This window comes from Odocoileus virginianus, chromosome 16 (genome assembly GCF_023699985.2).
Source record: "Odocoileus virginianus isolate 20LAN1187 ecotype Illinois chromosome 16, Ovbor_1.2, whole genome shotgun sequence".
In the NCBI taxonomy this organism is placed as follows: domain Eukaryota; kingdom Metazoa; phylum Chordata; class Mammalia; order Artiodactyla; family Cervidae; genus Odocoileus; species Odocoileus virginianus.
Window position 1 is genome coordinate 48,435,066 of NC_069689.1, and position 24,295 is coordinate 48,459,360.

The following is a 24,295-nucleotide window of genomic DNA, read 5'->3' on the forward strand; positions in this document are numbered from 1 at the left end:
ATCTAGATTATATTATATAAGTTATATGTAGATTATATTATATAAATTATATATAGACTTGGAGAAGGAAATAGCAATCCACTCCAGTATTCTTGCCTGGAGAATCCCATGGACAGAGGAGCCTGGCAGGCTACAGTCCATGTGGTCACAAGAGTTGGATACAACTTAGCAACTAAACCACCAGCACCATATATAGACTATATTATATAAGCTATATATATAGAAAAAGAAAAATATAGATGTGTTTCCATAGGATATGGGATCAACTAAAAGTCACATTTTAAAAACATTTAATAGCATGATGCATGAAAAAATATTTGACAGCATACAGATATAAAACTACAAATATAGAATGATTCCTTTTTAAAAACATGTAGAGAAAAATATTAGAAAATATAACAAGACACTAAACATGGATAAAAAGGTAAAGTTTTTACTTTTGTTCTTTTTGTATTTAATATAATTAATACACATCACTTTATAATGAAAATTGCTGAAGAATTGATACTTTCAAATTGTGGTGCTGGAGAAGATTCTTGAAAGTCCTTTGGACTGGAAGATCAGGCCAATCAATCCTAAAATATATTAACCCTGAGTATTCATTAGAAAGACTGATGCTGAAGCTGAAACTTCTATACTTTGACCACCTGATGCGAAGAGCCAACTCATTGGAAAAGACTGTGATGCTGGGAAAGATTGAGGGCAGTAGGAGAAGGGGGTGACAGAGGATGAGATGGTTGGATGGAATCATCAACTCAAGGGACATGAGTTTGAGCAAGCTCCAGGAGATGGTGAAGGACAGGGAGGCTTGGTGTGCTGCAGTTCATGGGGTCACAGAGTCAGACAGGACTTAGCCACTAAACAACAATAACAAAATTAAAAGCCTAGCCCTTTATGGGTTTATAGGTATAAATAAGTTATCATTACATTTACCTGGGCAAAGCATAACAAGTCTGCTTGAGATGCTCAGCTCTGACCACAGCCAATAAATACTTGAAAAGGGAGAAAACCACCTGCTGCCAATCTACCCGCATGTCTGGCTGCCAAGACTTTTTAGCCAAACTTTTTTTGAAAAGAAATTTTACATTCTGTAGCCTCCATATTGTTGCTTTTTTCATCTTTCAATACTCAACAATCCTGTTTCTGCTCTCACTGCTCTGTGAAAAGACCCCTCAACCAACTGTCAATCGGCCAATCAAATCTCTTTTCTCCCACTTCTTTAAATGCACATTCTCTTGGTGTTCTATTTTTCAAAACCTTCTAAGGGTATAAGATGTAAGCTTTACTTCCATATTTCTGTGACATAACACTTTCCTGGTCTTCCTTTGACCCACTTATTCATTTTTGTGTGTAAATACATGTTTATTTGGGGTTCTACTATATTCCAGATATATCTGTGAGCAAGCCTTTGCACTAATAGAACTTACCTGATGGGGAATGTGGAGAGGAATGTTAAAAAAGTAAGTAAAGATAGAAACCAAGCAATTTCACTTCATATTTCTGAATCTATCTGGTGCAGCATACACAGGCCTCTCATTTACCCTTGGTGTTTTCCAGGTTTCTCTCTTTATGTCTCTTCTCATTCTTCACACTTTTCTATCTTTTCTCGTGTTTTCTACTAATCTGTTTAGTCTTGATCTCACCCCAGTGTTCATGTATACAGCTGTCTATCCACAGATAACTCTACCTACACATCTGGCACTTGTCAAAATCAAGAAATGTCAAGATAAATTCATCATCTTCCACTTTAAACCTGTCTGTGCGAGGGTATCTCCACCTCCGAACAGTCTACCTTCCCTGAAGACTACAGGATAAACATGGAGAAGGTCAGTGATGATCGTTCCGGGTGTCTCTAATCTCCCAGGGTAACAAATTAACTTCTTTCAGTAGAGATAATTTGTCTTTCATCTCTAAAATAATCCAGAGCATAAGCACCATGACTTCTTTATTCTAAAATATATATATATGAACACATGCAACATGAGCTACACACATGTACACAGCCAGGCTTCCAGGTGGCAGTAGTGGATAAGAACCTGCCTGCCAATGCAGGAGACATAAGAGATGTGAATTTGATACCTGGGTCAGGAAGATCCCCTGGAGAAAGGAGCGGCAACCCACTCCAGTATTCTTGCCTGGAGAATCCCACAGAGAGAGGAGCCTGGCGGGCTATAGTCCATAGTGTCGCAAAGAGTCAGACACAACTGAAGCGACTTCATGTGACTTCACAGACATGTACACTAAACTCTTTGAGTTCAGGTCAAATCCCCATATTCCAATCTAGTTCTATTAATTTGGGGACACAGGTGTTCAAAATAAGATGTTAACATCAGAAATCTTGGTTTTCGATCCCCTTCACACCTATCATTCATTTCCAGTTAATAGCACGTTCTGAGCACCATGGCATCTCACTTAGGACCAGATGCATACCAGACCCGCAATCAATGTTTTTATTAATAAATTAATTCTTTTGCTTCCTGAGAGATCCACTGTCGTGAGGCTGCTGGTGACCTACTCAAGAAAGCAAGCAAGACTGGTAACTTGTTTCCTATTTCAACATAGAGTTTTGGATGTTTTTACTGGGAAGTAGGGGATGGATATATGCCTTTGAGTAAACATTATGTGATGCATTTTCTGCACTTACTTCTTGGCTTTGCTATTGTCAAAGATGATTTAAGAGCTCTTTTTTTGTTGTTTGTTTCTTTGCTTTTTTCTTTAATGGCTATTTGGCCATCAAGGGAATGTATTGTATTTTCCACGGTCTATTCTTTACCTTTCCCTTTCTTAAAAAAATGTTTTAATTCAGTGCAGCAACCTAAAGGGAACTGGGCTGACACTGGCACCCCGGTCCAGCTGGGCACAGGTTTCCAGCCAGCCCCCTGGCAGCCTGGCATGTCCATGGTCTGGCTGGATCAGTTGACAGTCCCTCGTGCAGCTGAGACTGGCTGAGTGAGGGGAGATGCACACCGTTTTCAAGAAACCTAAGGTGAAGCTGCCACAATCCATGGTCCTAGTGCCGGCCAGCTGCAATCTGTACCACGCTGGTGAGAACTTGCTTTATCCTGTCCTCTGAAACCTCTTGTTCTCTAGCTGGAGAACACTTACAAGGTGAAAGGTGAACTCTGCATATTTTATAGAATAGGTTTATTAGAGCTCTTAGGGTTCAAATCCAGTCTGTATCATCACCTTCCCAAAGCACTTCTGCTCTCCTCTGCAAACTTCTGCATTCACTTTCGCTCTGATCAAGGTGAAACCGAGGCTTCCCAGGTGGCTCAGGGGTAAGGAATCTGGCTGCCCATGCAGTAGACGCCAGTTCAATCCCATGGTCAGGAAGATACTCTGGAGAAGGAAATGACAACCCGTGCCAGCATTCTGTCCTGGTAAATCCCACGGACAGAGGAGCCTGGCAGGACACAGTTCATGGGGTCACAAAAGAGTCAGACGTGACTTAGTGATGAATCAACAAACGTTACACAAACGCCCCTTCCTCTCATAAACCCTGTCCGCTTTCTCTTTCCACAATCTCCTCTATGTTTTTATCTGCATCTCTGTTTTTCTCTCTCTCCTCTCCGCAGCCAGGAGAAGACAGGCTTGGGAAGGAAGGCGCGAAACAAAACTCATCTCCTTTTACTACTTCCAGAACAATAAAAACTCTCACAACAACAATAGCCACAGTAATGAAGAAACCAGGCCGGAAATAACCTCTAACTTACATTCAGGGTGTTTTAAACTGATCAGAGCTCATTGAGAGATGGGGATGGCAGTCATACACACAAATGAGGGTAAGAACTTTTCAAAGAATTTCTTAAAAAAAAGAAGAAAAGAAAGAAAAAGAAATTCACAGGTTCCGACAGAAATTCACAAACACAGGAAGTGGAGTGGTGATTTGCTAAAAGTGTTTTTTTTTCCCTCCATCACTCGCCTTTTGGGGAATAACTGTGTACCCACGGCAGCCCCAAACAAAAGGAACAGGGCAGGTTTTAGAGGCTTCGGAACGGGGGAATGAGGAGGCGAGGGAAGAGAGGAGCATGATTGATGGAGTTCTGGTTGGCTTATAAAGGGCAGCCGGGAGTGCAGAGAAATAATCAGGGAAAAGGGCGTCCCGTGCTGGCTTTCTCAGAGGGGCGAAATGAATCCGGCTTCTCTGCATTATTAAGTTGTCAGGCGGGCTGATGATGAAAATCTGAAGGTCAGGCATAACAAGAAGCACCTTATGGGGGGGTCACGACCTTTCTGGAAGTGCTACACTCATGTTTATCTGCACCTAACCCTTATCCACAATTCTTCATTTGATAAGAACATTGGCGGGGGGAGGCTGGGAGGGGTGTCTCCTCATATGTATAAGCAGTGAGAGAAATTAGGCTTCCCGTGAAACTGATGGTGGAGGCTCAATTCACAGTGAAAGATAATAAAACCAAAAGGACACACGAGGGATGCAGGCAGAAATTGTTCGCTACAGTGGAACTCAATAAAGGGAACAAGAGCTTCCCTAAATGACAAATTTGGTACAGTGGTGCTAAAATCAGGATTCTCCCCGGAATTGAGGCAGCAATTCACGCCCGGCAGTACCACTTCTTATTTACTTTGGAGATCCTAATGGCCTGGGGAAGGCTGGGAGGGGGGGTGGTGCTTTGGGGGAATGTTTATTTCTTGATCTCTTGTTTTAAATCAAAGACACGAGGTGAAGGACGATTAGACAGAAATACTCGATTTGATTTGTAATTTTGTTTGTTTCCGAACTGGCAACCGAGCCGCAGCTCTCGGGCATCTTGTCTGCATGTGTTGGGGCTGAGAGTTTGTAGTTTTCATTGCGTCCCCTCCCAGGTGTCCTCCATTTCTTGAGAACTGAGGAAGTGCTTGGGATTCTCAGCTGGGACTCATAGACCAAACCTCTCACTGATCACAAAAATAAACATATCACTTGTAAAAATAACACTGGAACGATTCACAACCTACAATGCAGGCTTCTATTGACACTTCCAAATCGAGTTGTTTATCCCTGTCTGTAAAAGGAGCATTCTTCAGATTTAGAGTCTTTGGCAGCCGTGTGTGTAAAACACAGTATTTGCAAAAATCTCTTCTAAAACGCAGATATATTTGAAATTGTACAGAAAGGGGAACGCTTGGTAAAAGGAGGACAGAAGCAGTTTACCTGTGAAATAAAAAGTGAATCACTCTGAAAGTCAGCTAGGACTTCAACCTTTCCAGAAAAGAATTCTCTAAAATGTGGAAGGAAGGAATATTTTCTCTACTGCTCTTATGTATTTTTTGCTTATATCTCTTTAAGAAGTAAAACCTGATTTTGAACAAGGTACTTTGAGATAGTTCATTTGACAAAATAAGTAGATTGTGACTTGAATGGATGATATTCAATTTGGATTTACATTCTTAAATAAAAGGAATAAGCTAGGACTTTAAAAATATATATTTTGATCAGGTTCCTTAAGTTATCTCCATAAGCTACTTGCCATCCCTTCTGCCAACTCATATGTACAGAAACATTATCCCAATAGATAAACCACAGATAATCTAGGGAAAAAAAATCCATTTTAGTTTCTCAATTCTAATCTTTTTTTTTTTTTTCTTTGTGGTGCTGTGTGGCATGTAGGATCTTAGTTCCATGACCATGGATCTAACCTACATATAACCTTCCCACATTGGAAGCGCTGAGTCTTAAACACTGGACTGCCAGGGAAACCCTAGTTTCTCAATTCTATGCAGGAATAAAAATACAAGTTATATATATAACTTGACCTGGACATCACTCACAGCCTATACATTTGAAGATTATATCTGTGCTTTTTGCCTCACAGGTACCTCCCCTGTGTAGCAGAGATAAAATCTCGACCTTCCTGCAAGTGTGCATATGAATGTTTGTTTAAAAACTGGGTTCCCTCTATAAAAATAGCATCACAAAATAAAGGGAAATAGGAATATTCGATAGCACTATTACACTCAAACATTTTTTTTCCTTTTCTTTCTCTCTCTCTTTTTTTAATCCTTTGTCCAGAAGAACAAAAAAACAAAACAAACAGGCTTGTAATTGATGAGATGCTTTGATTTAGGCAACATTGACCTAGAAACCAAGGTAACAAAGTGAGCCCATTATTGCAGGGTGGCTGCCACCTTAAGTTACACCAAGGGATGACTTGACTTGCAGAATGGAACAGGTGCTCTGAGATGAACCCACAGGAATAGTCCTTCTGCGATTGTTTTAAGTACAAAATAATCCTTTTTGTTCTTTTGTAGGCTAAAGTAAGTGTGCCATCTGGAATGTATTTTCTATTAATACCGATTAGAAAATATTAACATTCCTGGTTTGCAATTCAAACAAATCTTTAAAAAGTCTCTGTTCAGCTTGTCATGAGCTTCATTTATCAGAATGCATCCGTGTAATGAGCCAAGATGTCTTTAGGGCTAAGGGTGAATTTTCCAATAACTTTGTCAATGATCAACCACCCAGTCACAATGTGACTACATGGAATGTCACAAATATTAACCACACTTTTGTTTTGCAAGGAAGAAGAATAAATTTTTATTTTGTGATGGTTTTGTTTTTCAACTTATAGATTTCTTCTGTAAAAAAAAGTAGATTTGAACTTGCTTGCAATAAAAGATATGTACACATTAAACAGAATTAGATCAAAAACATCAACAAATAAAATTGAACATACTGAAACTGATGTCATTATCAGCTGGTGACTTTGAACATGTTAGAAGAGACTGGATCTCCACCTCCTGGCCGTTGGTTTTCTTTATGAGTCTCAGCTCTTTCTTGCTTTCACTGACTCATGTTTACAGCACATTTTGTCTGACCTCAAAATATTCTTTTGATCAGATTGTATCTGTGGCTCTGGAGCCATGATTCTCCATTCTCCTAGGCTTGGGCCTAGATTTCTATGACATTCAGAAATTTGTTTTAAAGTGTGTGATATTTGATTGAAGGGAAGGGTCCCGGTGTATTAAACCATGGTACTCAGGGTATGGTCTGTGGATGAGCATCTATCCCTTGACTGTCCACAGGCACCGAAGTTTGTTAGAAATTTGGAGAATCTAGATCCCCTCACCCAAGACTGGCATTTTAAACAAGATCTGTAGTGATTCATAAGCACATTCTAGCTGGACTGAAATAGATGCCATTTGGGGGCCTCAGTTGGCTAAATCAAGGGTCAGCCTAACCTTGATGACATAACAGTTCCAGATGCCTGCTGCCTCCATGGTACAATTATCCCCAGGGACCAAAAGTGACAAATGCATGTTTCTCTGTTTGTCTTCCCCAGTAGAGAATAAAGCATCAGAATTGAGGAGATGCTGAGGAAAGTTCTTGGGGAATCACAAATCCCTAGAGAAAAGAAGGGTTCCATTTCTCATAATGCGTTTATTCTAAAGGTAACTAATAACATAGGCCTCCCAGTTGGCTTAGTGGTAAAGAATCCTCCTGCCAATGCTGGAGATGTGGGTTCAGTCCCTGGGTAGGGAAGATCCCCTGGATGAGGAAATGGCAACCCGCTTCAGTATTCTTGTCTGGGAAATCCCATGGACAGAGGAGCCTGGCGGGCTACAGTCCATGGGGTCACAAGGAGGCAGCATAACTGATCAACTAAGCAAGCACACACGCAGCTAATAACACATCGCCCAACAGCAAATGCCTGTAGCAGTGTAGTAGTGTTAGCCAGCTGTGCCCAGCTCTTTGCGATCCCATGTACTGCAGCTCTCCAGGATCCTCTGTCTGTGGAATTCTCTAGGCAAAAATACTAGAGTTGGTAGTCATTCCCTTCTCCAGCAGAACTTCCAAATCCAGGGATCGAACCCTGGTCTCCTGTACTGTGGGCAGATTCTTTATCATCTGCGCCACCAGGGAAGCCCCCAGTAAATACCTGTGCATCAGGTTAATTGTAAGTTGTGATAACAATAATAAAAACAAAACTCTTTCTTTGCGTCAGAGATGTTCAAAGAACAATGCCTTCTGTTCTCATTGTTATTAGCTGCTTTTTCTTTCCTTAACTTTGCAGAGGGCAAAAATACTCTCTGTGTTTTTAAAGATACTGAAAGTGACTGCTACCTCTCAGGGTATCTTTATTTTATTTTCACCTCTGCAAGCCAACTCTACTGTGACTTTTTATTGCTGCCTTTTTTTTAATCCATTTGAAATTTCATAGGCCAATCGATTCAAATCCATTTTAAATCTCAATGGGCTGGAGCTTGGCATGTGAGTTGGTTGGCCAGGTGCAAATTTCTCTTCAAAATATGACAAAAGTCATGGCTGAAATATAGAGCGGCAAAAATGTAGGAGAGTTTTGCCAAGTTGCGGCCAAACAAGGCTGACTGTTATTAGCAAGGGGCAGAGGGGCAAATGGGGGAGGAGGAATGTGGGCACTATGCCATTTGCATAATGATCAATCTAGTTTTTTTTTTTTTTTTAAGGAACACGCCACTACTGTTCGTTCTTTGAGCTTTTAAAATTTTTCCATTAATAAAAATATAACTCGGAGAACTAGCAATGCATTAAACAAATAAGAGAGGTGAGAATGGGGATATTTTAATGATCTTCAGCCCAGTATTCAATCCCTTAGAACTTCTATCCCAAAGACACCCCCAAATTCAGTTTCCACCACCAAAGCCTGAAGCCTGACTATGGTACTCGCAGTTTATGTACCACTGAGCAGATGCTGCAAAATAAGGATGAAGCAGTTGCTGGTTCGTCTTAGATAATCACGGCAGATTAAGCAGTAGTTTCATTACAGTGTTTTTACTATGCATTATTTTTTACTAGGCAGCGTCCTTTGAAATAATGGGAATTGATTTCACAGATCTTTTGCATATTACTGATGCTCAGTAATGTTGCCGAGTAAAACCTTTTCCATCCTGCCTCTGTGAAAAGGCACTAATTGGGGAAGAAGAAGGTCCCCCCCATGGAAGGCTCTCTCTTCCGCAGATTTGAAGCTGGGAATCAATTGAGCCAGGGAAACTATATGTGGGCCTTTGTGGTTTCAGCAGCTGGAGCTTTGTGTCCTGATTTAGCTGACCTAAAATTCACACGCTCCCAGATCACAGAGCATCGGCTGCACTGCCCTTGGTTTCCCCTTCTTGGCCCTCAGCTCCCTCCTCCCACCACTGTATTTCTTCTGCTGGATAATAAAAAAAAAAATGGAGATGAACTGCTGGTGAACCAGGAGGCCAGAGAATGAATGCAGAGACAAAGATCACCAGTGTCTTCTGCAGTCAGACACAAATCTTAAAACGCATCCAATTATTTACCTTGACTTTGGGTCCCTGGGTGTGCATTTCATCTCTACCTGGCTGTTTGGCTTATTTCCCCAAAGAACTTACCTGCAAACATATTCTCTAACAGACATGTGGATAGAAGATAGAACTTCTTTCTCTCCAAAGTCGTCTCTATCACTGGTTGACTTGGCAATAACAGTTTCATTCCTCCTAGAAATGATTTTTATCGGAAGCCTCTATTTCTTTTTTTTTTTTTTTCCTCTGAAGCCTTCGTCCCTAAGTCGTTTCCTCTTGCTGGGAGTGTGAGATCTTATGTATTTGGGGAAAGAACAGTGAGAGGGAACAGGCCATCTGGTCTCCACTGCAGTGCCTTATCGCAGTTTAGCTACAGGACTTAGGCAAGACAGTCAACCTTGCTTATATCTTGCTTCCTTTCTGTACAACTTTCTCTCTCAAATGATTAAGGCCTCCTTCACCTTCATCACTCTTACCTTTGAGGAGTTCCACTATAAAAGTTAAACTCCCGTGTAAAAATTCATTTGCATCACATTATCCACACTGTATTCAGGCCAGGCTATCCTGAGCTGGAAGATTTACTCATTTTATCTGTCAGATTCTGAAAACAGGACATGACAAGGTTTTTTCTTCCATTTAGGATGTGAAAATATTTCGGCTGTGAAAGTATATAACACATGAAAATGTTTTAAATGATAAAGTTGGATGGATTCAGTAGCAAACATTCTAATGATTTTAAATATAACTTGGGTGAGAGAAATCTGTTTCTGTACACTTCAAGGATAAAATGATCAGCAAAGCCCCGGAAGTATCTGTTGTCCCATAAGGCTTTGCAGGGAGTTCAAAGTCGATTAGTTCTATCCAGGGTTACAACTGCAATAGCTCAATAATAGCTATGGAAACTTCCCACCGAAATACGCTCCCTAAAATACTAAGTCAGTGAGATGTTAATGGTTATTCTAGACACACATGTTCATGCACAAGCATGCATGCACATGCACACACACACACACACCAAGTTTTCTTGGTGAAAAACAGTTTGGGAGAATTTGAGATGAAATATATTTAAGATAGTTTTTTAATTGTAGTATGTTCAGAGCTTTTTATCTGCAGATGTTCACTATGAATCTCCTTGAAAAAGATTGCCCTTACAGCATCTTTACAATGTATATGACCATTAACTCTTCATGGGGAAACACCCGTTAATGCCTTAACCAAACCATGCATCTCAGAACACCATTTATTAAACACAGATATAAATTCAGCCTGTTGGAATTAAATAGAAATGCAGATTGAATGGGACTCCTAAACATGGCTTTAAATAGATGAAATTCAAACATCTTGAACAATGATTTTTTAGGCAAAATCTCTTATTTGCTATTTTATATCATTGTCTTTCTTGGTAAGGAAAGGCTGTCTATAGATAACAGCTTAGTGATGGGCAGTTTTAAGAGGCAAATAAAGATGGTGTATGCACTAACTTTTTGGCATAACTCTTATGAGTTATTACAGTATTCATAGCCTGTCATGAGGAAACACCACTATATCATTTCAACCAAACCACCTATTACACATAGATCAGTTGAAATTTTAGTAACGCCAAAATATTCTCCATTCTCCAAACTCACCATGGGCTTCTCTGTTGTCCTGCTTTGACTTACTAAAAGGTTTCTTCTAAAACCCCCTTCACCTTTGTGGCCACTTTTTCAAATCCTCTTCTTCCTTCAAGAACCATGCCAAATGCTAGGATGATTCCTTTTATCTTCTTATAACTAATCTTTTTCTCTGGTTCTCAGCAGTTTGTACTGCTACTGGTATTGGACATATATTTCCTCTTTTTATGCTTAGCTCTTAGTATTATTTTAATTCCCATTCCTTAAGCATTTTTCTAAGCTTATCACAGTGCTAAATTTGTGTAAAGGATCTCATTAATATGTAATCTATGCAATGGACAGTACCTATCTGTCTCTCCTGCATCACATCACCTCTACCCCTCTCTAATCACTCTTTAATAAAGAAGGCGATTTAATGAAGTTTGCTGAAGTAAATGGACTGCAGTAAAATTTATTTCAAATTTTGTGACTAAATATCTGAGTTGATGGTCTGCAATCTTTCTCAGTTTCTTTTGCCTTAGCCAATGTCCTGAAGAAATCCTTCACGAATGCTTTGCTGTGCTCACTGAAGTTTTTTGCTACTGTTGTTCTAGATACTCTTTTAGCCCTGAGAAACCAGGAGAAACTGATGAGGGATATTCCTCTCCAGCATGGCACACTCTTGTTGAGGACCAAAGGTTTATTCCTAGGGTTGCAGGAACTATTTTTGGAAAAGTGGCAATCTCTGATTCCAAAGTTGCAGAGATGCCATGTCTTGGTTTATATGAACTGAATTAAAATCACCCCTCTATTTCAGCTCACCTGGGTTGAGCATCTATAATGCATCAAGACTTATGCAAGACATCATGGGTACAAAGTTAATTGAGATATCTCAGTGGAGTCTAATGGTGAAGACCTATAGGTTAAGACATTATTGCAACAAAATGTAATAAATTCTAAAGCTGAAGTATGTACCAGATGCTACCTAAGTTCTAAAAGAGGCATTTGCCCAAAGATGAAGGTTTAAAAACCCAAAGTAATCCCTATTTCTGGGCTTCCCGGGTGATAAAGAATCACCTGCCAATGTAGGAGATATGGGTTCAACCCCTGGGTCCAGAAGATCCCCTGGAGAAGGAAATGGCAATCCACTCCAGTATTCTTGCCCAGGAAATCCCATGAACAGAGAAGTCTGGTGGGCTACAGTCCATGGAGTCACAAAAGAGTTGGATATGACTGAGCAACTAAACGACAAACAAAAACAAAAATCCTGGTTTCTACCACCCTTGGACTTCTTGGTTATGTTTATACCTATAATAAAATTAGAAGAATTAAGTTTTTGGCTTCTCACATCTCTCCTTGGAAAACTTCTACACCGATAAAATTCAATAATATACCCCAGTCCTGGAAGTTTGTCTTTAGTAGTTTCTCCAATTGAAGTGGGCAGGGAGCTAATTTTCTTTCAGCTGGAATCAATTTTTTCTACTCAAGTCCATTCACTAGAATTAATCGTTTCGGAAGAAGCTCAATTTTGCTGGAAAATCCAGAAAAGATTTTAGTTACAGCTCCACATAATAAAGCAATTGTGTAATTAGTAATACATTTGTCACTCCTTTAGAGAGTGGAAAAAAAAGTAACACATGTATGGCTTTAGTGTAAATCCTGACAGTGGAGATTTTTTTTTTCCAGGGAATTATACTATTATACCATAAAAATGTCAAGGCACAAGTTTACTGTTCCTACTAATATTCTAAAATATTCTCTTCAGCTGACATCTCTGTCAATTAAAATTAAACAAAATTGCATTCTGCCATCCACACTTCAAGGAGGAAGCTTTCAGTTTTATGGCTGTTCTCTGAATTGATTTTTAAGATGGCATCTGTAAAACTTCGCTGGAACAAGATGAGGTGGGATGAATCTAAGGACCAGTCAATTTAAAAAATGTATTTTAAAGATCGTGAATTGACAGCCAGAATAGACTGCACATGTCTCCAGGTTTCTCAACTATTAAAATACATCCAGCAATTCTTTTGAATGGAATGTTTGTCCTGATATAATTCAGTGCCAACATGCTTCTGACTTGTTTTGGGTTTCCAATATTTTTACAGAGAGTAACATAAACAAGGAAGCTGGTGAGTGTTGCTTCCAGTTACTCAATTTGCACAGATTTGGGAAGAGTCCTCCTCCTGGCGTTTCCCACAGAGCAGCACTGTGAACGTGCTTTCTCACGGGACTGTGGTTCTCTGGGAGGACAGGCAAGAGCCACGTGGACAGTGGATGCTTTTGGCAGGATGAGGCTGCCAATAAAATCTTCAGGGAGATCACCCTCTGTGATAGGAAGAGGAGCAGAGTAAAATCTCCACTCCAATTCCCCTAAAAGAAATTGAAAAAGCCATCTTTGGGCCCAGCTCTCTGATTGCCAAACTTTAATGTGAAATGTTTTATGAGTGCATTTAAGGCAAGTATTATTTAATGATCCAGAGTTTCTTAGGGCCAAAGTACCGCCTTCATTCTTGGTTAAGCACCTTTTGGAAGCCCAGTGTGCCTTTTCAGGTCACCTGGTTACCACTTAAGGGAAAGAGATAATATCCTAGGCAGTTTAAAAGGGTTTGTGCCCTTTACAGTAGGTTCAAAATGGTATTCTGGCTTGGCTGCTGTCTTGAGTAATTCGTGGGGCTGGGGCTGAGGGGTGGGGGTGGTGGTAGAAGGGTGGCTTGGAAGATGGGTATTCTTCATGGGCAGATGCTTTGTCTAGACACAGAGGAAATGGTACTCAGGACAAAGCAATGAAGATTGGGGGAAACTTTCTTCCTTGCTTTAAATTGAAGAGACAGGACTGTTCAGGAACAGTATTTGGGTGTATTTGGGTCTTATCAAAAAGGATGGCATCTTTCTCAGTGGTCATGTGTATAACTTCCATGAATTCTAAGGGAGCAGCATCATCATGTCCAACTTTTCTGTTTCTTTTGTTTTTGATGAATTTCCCATTCCTGGCATATAGCAGCACATAGTATAGGCTTCTTAAATATTTTTGAATAAAATGTCCATCTAGTCAAAGCTATGGTTTTCCAATAGTCATGTATGGATGTGAGAGTTGGACTATAAAGAAAGCTAAGCAATGAAAAACTATTGCTTTTGAACTGTGGTGTTGGAGATCCCTTGGACTGCAAGGAGATCCAACCAGTCCAGCCTAAAGGAGATCAGTCCTAAATATTCATTGGAAGGACTGATGCTGACACTGAAACTCTAATACTTTGGCCACCTGATGAGAAGAACCAACTCACTGGAAAAGACCCTGATGCTGGGAAAGATTGAAGGCAGGAGGAGAAGGGGACGACAGAGGATGAGATGACTGGATGGCATCACCGACTCAATGACGTGAGCTTGAGAAAGCTCCAGGAGTTGGTGATGGACAGGGAGGCCTGGCGTGCTGCAGTCCATGGGGTCGCAAAGAGTCTGACATGATTGAGTGACTGAACTAAACTGACTATTTATTTTATAAGTGAATGATTACCATCGTTTTCAATTCCATATATATGTGTTAGTATACTGTGTTGGTCTTTGTCTTTCTGGCTTACTTCACTCTGTATAATGGGCTCCTGTTTCATCCATCTCATTAGAAGTGATTCAAATGAATTCTTTTTAATGGCTGAGTGATATTCCATTGTGTTATATGTACCATGCAGAAAAAGAGACACAGATGTACAGAACAGACTTTGGGACTCTGTGGGAGAAGGCGAGGGTGGGATGTTCTGAGAGAATAGCACTGAAACAAGTATACTCTCAAGGGTGAAACAGATCACCAGCCCAGGTTGGATGCATGAGACAAGTGCTCAGGGCTGGTGCACTGGGAAGACCCAGAGGGATGGGATGGGGAGGGAGGCAGGAGTGGGGATCAGGATGGGGAACACATGTAAATCCATGGCTGATTCATGTCAGTGTATGGCAAAAACTACTACGATATTGTAAAGTAATTAGCCTCCAACTAATAAAAATGAATGAAAAAGACAATAAAAAATAAATAAAAACACATATCAATGAATGAATGATTAGACTGGACTCCATTGCTCCAGTTCCTTAAATACCTCTGTCACACAGGGCGCTCAGGGCTGGTACACTGAGACGACCCTGAGGGATGTGATGGGGAGGGAGGTGGGAGGGGGTTCAGGATGGCAGTCACATGTACATTCGTGGTTGATTCATGTCAGTGTATGGCAAAAACCACTACAGTATTGTAAAGTAATTAGCTTCAAGTTAAAGTAAATTAATTAATTTACAAAAAAAGGAAAAACTCTGTCACAGAAGTAGAGTAACTGAAAATGCCTCAGGAGAGAATTACGTGGGGTGACACTACCATACTGGGTCTCTTGAAGACTCATGGAGACCATACTGGAAGAAAAATCAGGAGAAAGACAGAGGCTGCTTTCAGCCCTCTTGGTTTCATTTTCTTTCTTTTCTCTTTCAGTTTTGAACTCAGTAGCCATGGGTCCTGTGTCCTTTCTCTTTATTCTCTAATTCTGTTCTTGTTGGGTGGAAGTATTAATCTCTCAATTGTGTTTGGCTCTTTGTGACCCCATGGACTATAGCCCACCAGGCTCCTCTGTCCATGGAACTCTCAAGAGAAGAACAATGCACTGGGTTGCATTCTCTTCTCCTGAGGATTTTCACAATCCAGGGATTAAACCCGGGTCTCCTGCATTGCAGGTGGATTCTTTACCATCTGAGTCATCAGGGAAGTGCCTTGTTGGGTTAGAGTTTATCTTTAAAGGACATCTACTACATGTTGCATGTCCAAATTCAGGAGCTCAGGAGAGGCATGGAGATAAAAGGTGCCATAGACTATCCACCTCCAAAATTCACGTGTTGAAAGTTAATCTCCACTGTCATGGCATTTGGATGTGGCATCTCAGGAGGTGATTAGATCTAGATGGTGAGGGTAGAACCCTCATGAATAAGATTATTGCCTTTATAAAAGAGATCTCATTGAGCTTCCTTGCTCCTTCTGCCATGTGAGGGTACAATGAGAATATGACCATCCCTGAACCAGGAAGCCAGGTCCTTACCAGACACTGAATCTGCTGGCCCCTTTATCCCAAACTTCTCAGCCTCCAAAACTGTGAGAAATTAATACTTGTTGTTTAAGCCAACCCAGGGCTTCAATGGTGGCTCAGAGGTAAAGAACCTGCCTGTCAATGCAGGAGATGCAGGTTCCATCCCTGGGTTGGGAAGATCTGCTGGAGAAGGAAATGGTAACCCACTCCAGTATTTTTGCCTGGCAAATCCCATGGACAGAGGAGCTTGACAATATAGTCTGTGGGGTCACCAAAGAGTCAGATACAGCTTAGCAACTAAATAACAACAATAAGCCACCCTGACTGTAGAATTTTGGTTATAGCAGCTTGAACCGACCAAGTGTCCAGACATGGGCATAGTAGGCAGTAAGGTCTACTTGAACCAAGTGACTAACGACCTCTCTGAAGTATTTGAGGGCCCACAGTGGAGGCAAAAGGACTGTCTTAGAAAATTCGACATCTGTTCTTAGCCACACTGTCTAGTTGGCCTGAAAGTTTGATTTATAGCATCTTCCTCAGCCCGATCCTCAATCTGGAAATAATAACAGGCTCATTTTTAACATAAAGGCATGCTACACAAATACTTGGAATATCTGACATGGTAACACAAGGGTTATTTTAGTTGATTATTGGCTCATTCCACTTTTTTTTTAATTTGATAAATATTTATTAGGCCCCTACTATATGCAGAGGCACATTTCTAAGCATCCAGATACAGACATGTGGAATGACTAAATCCTTTCTTGTAGAAGTGATATTCCAGTGGGGATTATGGAGAATAAGCAAGATACATAAATAAAATCAGTCAGTATCTATGTATGTACACACAAGAGCATATAAGTGTGTAAAGCATATGTGTGTGTGTAAAATGTCCTATATGGTAAAAATATTGGAAGAAAAAACTAAAACAGAGAAAGGGATAAAAAATGTGGGAGAATAGGGGTGGGAGAGACTGGGGAGGTAGAAATAGTTTCAAAGAGCATCAGGGGAAGATGTCCTAAAATGGTGCCAACTGAATAAAGACTTGGAGAAGATGAGAAACAAATCCTGCAGATTCCTGGGAGATGTGCCTTTCAAGCAGAGGGAACGACAACAGGAGCATCACTGACATCTTGTAGGAACAACATGAAGGACAATATGCCTGAACATGAATTAGCAAATAGAAAAGGAAAGAAAGACAAGACCAGAGGGATTAACGTTTTGTGAGTCATTGGAAGGTCTCTGGGTCTCACCTGGAGTGAGATGAGAAACCGCTGATGTATTCTGAGCAGAAAGAGCTTAACAATGATTTTCCCCCAACCCCTCCCCAGAGGACTCTACATTGCTGTTTTGAGAAGAGACTGAAGATGGGCCAGAGTGAAACTAGGGAGACCAGTGAGTAAGCTCTTGTACTAATCTAGGCAAAGACTTATAATTTGGGAAGAAATATGCTTTGTATTTTCATAAGGGATGATGATGTTGATTGGAGAGGTCAGGAAATTGAAGCAGATCCAGGACTAGAACACTAAACTCTCTTCTCTTCTTTGGGCAATTTTATCAAGATCCAATACTTTAGATATCATCTTTACATGAATAACTTTTCAATTAAATCCACAGGCTGTCTTTTCTCTGAATTCAAATCCGTGTATTCTATTGAGATGGCTTGGTGATTAATTTGTATCAACTTGACATATTTCAGTGGGTGCCCAGGTATTTGGTCAAACATTATTCTGAGTATTTCTGTGAGGGTGATTTGGATGAGATTAATATTTAAAACTTTGTTTATAGACTAAATAAAGCAGATTGCCCTCCTTAATGTGAGTGGACCTCACTTAATCAGTTGAAGATCTGAATAGCACAAAAAGATTGACTCTCCCTTGGGTAAGAGGGAACTCCTCCTGTCTTTCTACCTTTGAACTGACATATCAGGGTTTTTTCCTTCCTTTTGACTTAAACTACAGCATTAGGTCTTCCTGGTTCTCAAGTCTACTGGCCTTGGGTCTAAAACTACACTATTGGCTCTCCTGGGTCCCCAGTTTATCCACTCACCATGAAGATCTTTGAGTGTTGAGCTTTGAGCTTCATAATTGCATTATCAGTTCCTTATAATAACTTATATATGCATATATCCTGTTTCTCTGGAGAACTCTTATACAAATTTCACCTGAGTATCTGCAAGCCTTTAACATATATATGTCTAGTATTAAACTTACATTCTTCACTCCTCACTAACCCATCCACAATTTTAGCCCTCTGCCAGTTCCCAATAAATGGATTCACCATCAATCTGGTTAGATAAATCATAAAGGAGTCATCCTTGGTTTTTCCTTCTCCCTCATCTGCTAAGCCCATCTAAACCATCTGCATATTCAGTTATTTGATAACCTCAATAGATCTCTTAAATATGGACACTTACATAAATTTCCATTGCCTCACTATAATCTCGGCTACCACCATATTTGTTGGATTACTCTGTTTTACCTACAGTCACTTTAGGCTCCTCCACTGTGTACTGATCTGTGAGATTTAGTCTTTCAAAACATACATTTGATTATTCTACTTTATTTGAAAACTCCAGGGTCTTCTTATTGCTCTGAGAATAAGGAATATAATCCATAACTCAACTTCCAAGACTCATAGCCTCCTTTGTTAGTGATAAGTATATGCTGTTGTCCCGACTAATTCTTCTTAGCACCTCCTTCCAATCTCAAATGTTTCTAGGTTTGGGCAATAAATTAAGTGGTTGCTTTTCCATGACCAAGATTAAAGTTAACCAGTTTATATTCTCAACTGATGAGCACCCAAATCATTCTCTGCTACTTAAAGAAATATTTTCTGAACAAGCAGACCCATCTTGATTGAGACAAAATACGGGTGCTAGCAGCTCAGGGCTATGTTTTCAAAAAAGTTCCCCAGAGAGGAAAGAAGAGGCCATGGGGCCCTTGACCCAATGAGTAGGGGAAAAAGGAGGTTGGTGACAGAAAGCCATTAGTTCATGCACTGTGAGTTTGAATGATGTGTTTTCTTTACACCTTCCAGTAGTTAAGATCAACTGGAAGTCGAAAGCCCAGTTTAGGCTTTCTGGAACAGTTATAAACCATGGAAGTTAGTCCAAGCCTCAGGATTTCTTTAATAAATTCAACCCAGAGGGATAGGATAGGGAGAGAGATGGGAGGAGGTTTCAGGATTGGTGGGGGAGCACATGTGTACCTGTGGCCAATTTATGTTGATGTATGGCAAAAATATAACAATATTGTAAAGTAATTATCTTCCAATTAAAATAAATTAATTAATTAAAAAAAGAAATTCAATGTCTTCTATTACATGAAACCCAAATGTATTTTCATTTCATGATAAGTTTCGAAAGATGACATGAGTTTCTGTTTTCAGATATGAAAATAGAAAAAAAAAGAGCTCTAGATAAATCAACATTATTTGTAATGTTATTGTGTTACTTGAATGTTGGCCTTTTCACATATTTAAATAATTTATTCATCATTTATATTTGAAGATTGCTAAGCTTTCACCTCATACAAAATAGTTGGGGAGAAACAGTGTCAGACTTTATTTTTTGGGGCTCCAAAATCACTGCAGGTGGTAATTGCAGCCAAGAAATTAAAAGACGCTTACTCCTTGAAAGGAAAATTAGGACCAACCTGGATAGCATATTAAAAAGCAGAGACATTACTTTGCCAACAAAGGTCCGTCTGGTCAAGGCTATGGTTTTTCCAGTGGTCATGTATGGATATAAGAGTTGGACTGTGAAGAAAGCTGAGCACCAAAAATGATGCTTTTGAACTATGGTGTTGGAGAAGACTCTTGATAGTCCCTTGGACTGCAAGGAGATCCAACCAGTCCATCCTAAAGGAGATCAGTCCTTGGTGTTCACTGGAAGGACTGATGCTGAAACTCCAGTACTTTGGCCACCTCATGCAAAAAGTTGACTCATTGGAAAAGACCCTGATGCTGGGAGGGATTGGGGGCAGGACGGGAAGGGGATGACAGAGGATGAGATGGCTGGATGGCATCACCGACTCGATGGGTATGAGTTTGAGTAAATTCTGGGAGTTGGTGATGAACAGGGAGGCCTGGCATGCTGCGATTCATGGGGTAGCAAAGAGTCGGACACGACTGAATGACTGAACTGAACTGAACTGAAACTTTCAACAATGTAAACAGTGACAGACTTTATTTTCTTGGGCTTCAAAATCACTGCAGATGGTGACTGCAGCCATGAAATTAAAAGATGCTTGCTCCTTGGAAGAAAAGCTATGACCAATCTAGATAGCATATTAAAAAACAGAGATATTAGTTAGCCAACAAAGGTCCATCTAGTCAAAGATATGGCTTTTCCAGTAGTCATGTATATGAATTTGAGAGTTGGACTATAAAGAAAGCTGAGTGCCAAAGAACTGATCCTTTTGAACTGTGGTGTTGGAGAGGACTCTTGAGAATCCCTTGGACTGCAAGGAGATCCAACCAGTCCATCCTAAAGGAAATCCGTCCTGAGCAATCATTGGAAGGACAGATGTTGAAGTTGAAACTCCAATACTTTGGCCACCTGATGCGAAAAACTGACTTATTTGGAAAGACCCTGATGCTGAGAAAGATTGAAGACAGGAAGAGAAGGGGATGACAGAGGATGAGATGCTTGGATGGAGTCACCAATTCGATAAACATGAGTTTGAGCAAGCTCTGGGAGTTGGTGATGGACCCAGAGGCCTGGTGTGCTGCAGTCCATAGGGTTGCAAAGAGTTGGACATGACTGAACAACTGAACTGAACTGAAACTTTCAGGAAAATGATAAAGCTTACATGGAGATAGTGCTATATGAAAGTTTCCTTACCTACAATAAGGAGGTAGTATATCTTTTATCTCCTAACATAATTGTGAGGAGTAAAAGAGAGAACTTGTGAAAATGTATAAGGTGTTCTGTTTCAGTTGATGAACCCAACGTATTCCAAGACTATAGGTTGTCTTTTTTTGAGACAACCTTTGTCTATTTATTGAGTCCCTAAAATATAACAACTATACATACACTTGGGCTTCCTAGGTGGCTCAGTGATAAAGAATCTGTCAGGCAATGCAAGAGACACAGAAGACATGGGTTCAATCTCTGGGCTGGGAAAATCCCCTGGAGAAAGGAATGGCAACCCACTCTGGTACTCTTGCCTGGGAAATTCCATGGACAAAGGAGGCTGTGGGCTTCAGTCCACAGGGTTCCAAAGAGTCAGACAAAACTGAGTGACCATGCACATATAGCACATACGTACACTTAGTCTTATCTTCATAATTATATGTATCATACTTTTATGAAAAATCTACCCACTTAATTATCAACCAAGGCCTCAAATGGTGGATAATTAAGAAATAAGGAATGCACATAATATTTAGAGTGCTGAAGTGACAAACCTTTGCTGCTGCACAGAATCCTCTAAGTCATGTACACTTCTGAAATGACAACCTTGAACTGTAAATAAAGCACAAATCTTGGAAGAGCGTATAAGATAGTTATGGAGAGAAAGCATATATATACAATAGTAAGTAAACATGCAAAATAAATGGACACAACATTGTTTTCTCTGTTATTTTCAAATCAATCATTTATGTACATTGTTTATTCAATTTGGCTTTTCTTATTTCTCCATGTTCCTTAGCCTAACTGATTTTTATTTGCCTCACATTTAGATTTTGTTAATTGCTATACATATTCTGGAAATAATTTCCTGATTTTTTTGTCCATAAGTCTGACTTATTTGGTGAACGTCCAATTCTTGATGCTCTGCATATGTTAGGTTGAGAACACAAATATCAGGATGTTTATATCAACTTAAGATCCCTAAAAACTGACTTGGACCATCATGGAATTCTGAAATGCACTTTGAGACAAAGGTATGTCTGTCTAGTTTGTTACCGTGAAGAAAGATCCCCAGAGGGGTCTGGCCTGATCCCTGAATGTTTTCCTTCCTTGCTAGAGGAGGACTTGCTTGGTCCACTTCTGTGCCTGCCCCCGCTGCTCACTATCTAAGTGTTTATTATGATTCCCAGGCAGACCTCTATGATAAATAATGAAGATTTGCTTTACAAGTAGATATTTATATTTTATAAATGGAGTCCAGGTTTCCCAGCTCACACCGTCATGGAGGGGATATAACCAAATGGGTGAGGATAACAATAAGAACAGCCACAAAAGCCTCCCACAAGCAACATGACTGCATTTCTGATCCTGAATTTAAGCACTTCCCTGATTCTGGCAGAGGCCTAGCCAACGTCAACATCCCTAACCACTGTATTTAAGTCATTTTTTCTTTTACAAGTTAGTTCTACTCTTTCTTCTGCCATTTCTAGTGGCCTCTTTTTCCTCAACAGTCTCCATTTTTACTCTCCCACTTTCTGCCCTGTTGGTTCCTGGTTTGTCCTGAAAAAATGGTTGAATCTAAGGTTTGTCATAGTTACATGGTAACATTCTCTTCATCACGATTTTTTTCTGTTTTCATGTCCTTGGTCACCCATGTTGCCACCACCATTGTGGTAAGGGAAAGTACTAACCAAAATTACAACCGTACTACTAGGCAAAAAAATTAGGAACCTCGTCTTGGTTTCTTTACAACAGATTTATTCGACTATTTTTTCAGTTGATGCTACTACTTTCCCCCAGAACTTGGCAGAATCTGTTAGAAAGATAGGGTAGAAGAACATATGAGCATCAGTGAAGAACTGACAGTCAGATCTACCCATCCGCACCTACATGTGAGCATCCTGATTCCAGCTGGAGTGTCTCTTCTCTTTCTTTGCACTAGTGTGCTGCTTCCCCATCCAGTCTAGCTTTAGGGGAAGTCATTGGCATGTCTGAGAGGTACTCTTCTAGGGAACTTCTGATGATGTCAATGTATGCAGTTGCTTTAAGTAACTTAGAATGTTGGGTCTAGACCCATGGGTCATAACGCATGGCACTGATGCTATCTATGTAAGCTCTACAGAGGTTCCATCAAATTTCTATTGATTTGTCAAGGTTTTCTTCATCACAACTATATATTTATCTGCATTAGTTGGTACAGAGGCTAAACTTTGATGATAAAGAGAAGCAAAACTACTCAAATTAGTATCTTTCACAGAGTATTTCGGAGAAATGCAGGAAGTCTGGCTGGGTGCTGGTGATTCTGCTACATGAGGTTGAAGAATCCCAGCCTCCTGTAGGATAATAAATCTAGCTGCTCAGCTGTTGCTTAATTCAATGCCCTTAACTGCGTGGTCAAACCTGGCTCACAAATTCCATGACCTCATTATTAATCCAATCTATAGGAAGAAGGGAAGGAGGAAACTGAAGTAGTAGAGGGCAGGGAAGGAAGGAAGGTATTTTTCCTTATGATAGTTTGCTTTCATCCCTTTGGCAAGAAATGTACATGTCTACACAAGATCCAAGTAATTCTGAGAAATGTCGCTTTTACATGGGTGGCCATTTGCTACCCAAAACCCAAGATGCAGGGTGGATCATATCAGTGAAGAAAGAATGGCAAAAGAGTGACTGGATGACAATTAGCAGCCTTCTTCACAATACTGTATGGAGGTGTCTCTTGGGTGAATTACTAACCTAAACAGCTCATGTGATGTAAGATGCAGTGTGCACAACAACCTTGAGTTATAGGTGATGCCTCAGGCTGCTATGAGAACTTGGTTGGCCGAATCCCTGAGTGTGTCAGGCTGTGACTGAACACAAGTTTAGTCACTTACCACTCAACAGCCAATAGATAGAGGGGTAAAACATTAGTAGGGAAGAAAAGTACTTTATTCAGAAAAACCTGGCAATCTGGGGAGACAGTGGACTTATGTACAGAGACAAATTCTAAAGATTCTGCTTAGTCTTGACAATTTTTAAAGGTGAAAAGGAGAAACAATCTCAGTCAATCATTAAGGCAGGAGTTCAGAAAATTCCATGGACTGAGACGCCTGGTAGGCTACAGTCCATAGGGGCCCAAAGTCAGACCTGACTGAGCAACTTCACATTCACATTTCAGATTCTCTGTCATCTTTCCACTGCATGTGGATCTGATGATCCCCCCGTCTTCCTTGAGATGTTGTCTTGCTCACATGGTTCATCTGCAATTGGGTGTTCTTTTGCCTGTGAGTCCACCTGTAAATTTACTAAGGGGAAGCTGGAGGTAGAGGGTTACTAATTTTTTTTTTTTTTTTTTACTTAATTTACTTACTTTACTTAATTCTTCAATCTTACTCCTCTAATCCTGGAGAGGAATCAGCAGGGAAGGTAACATGTATATATTTAGTAAAGCAGGAATCAGGAGCAGTTAAATGTTACCTAATGATCTCATATTTATGATTCAGGTCTAAAAAGAAAAAAAAAAAACCAGAGATGATCAAACAGAAAAGAGGCAAAGGACCTGCTAACAGATCCTACTG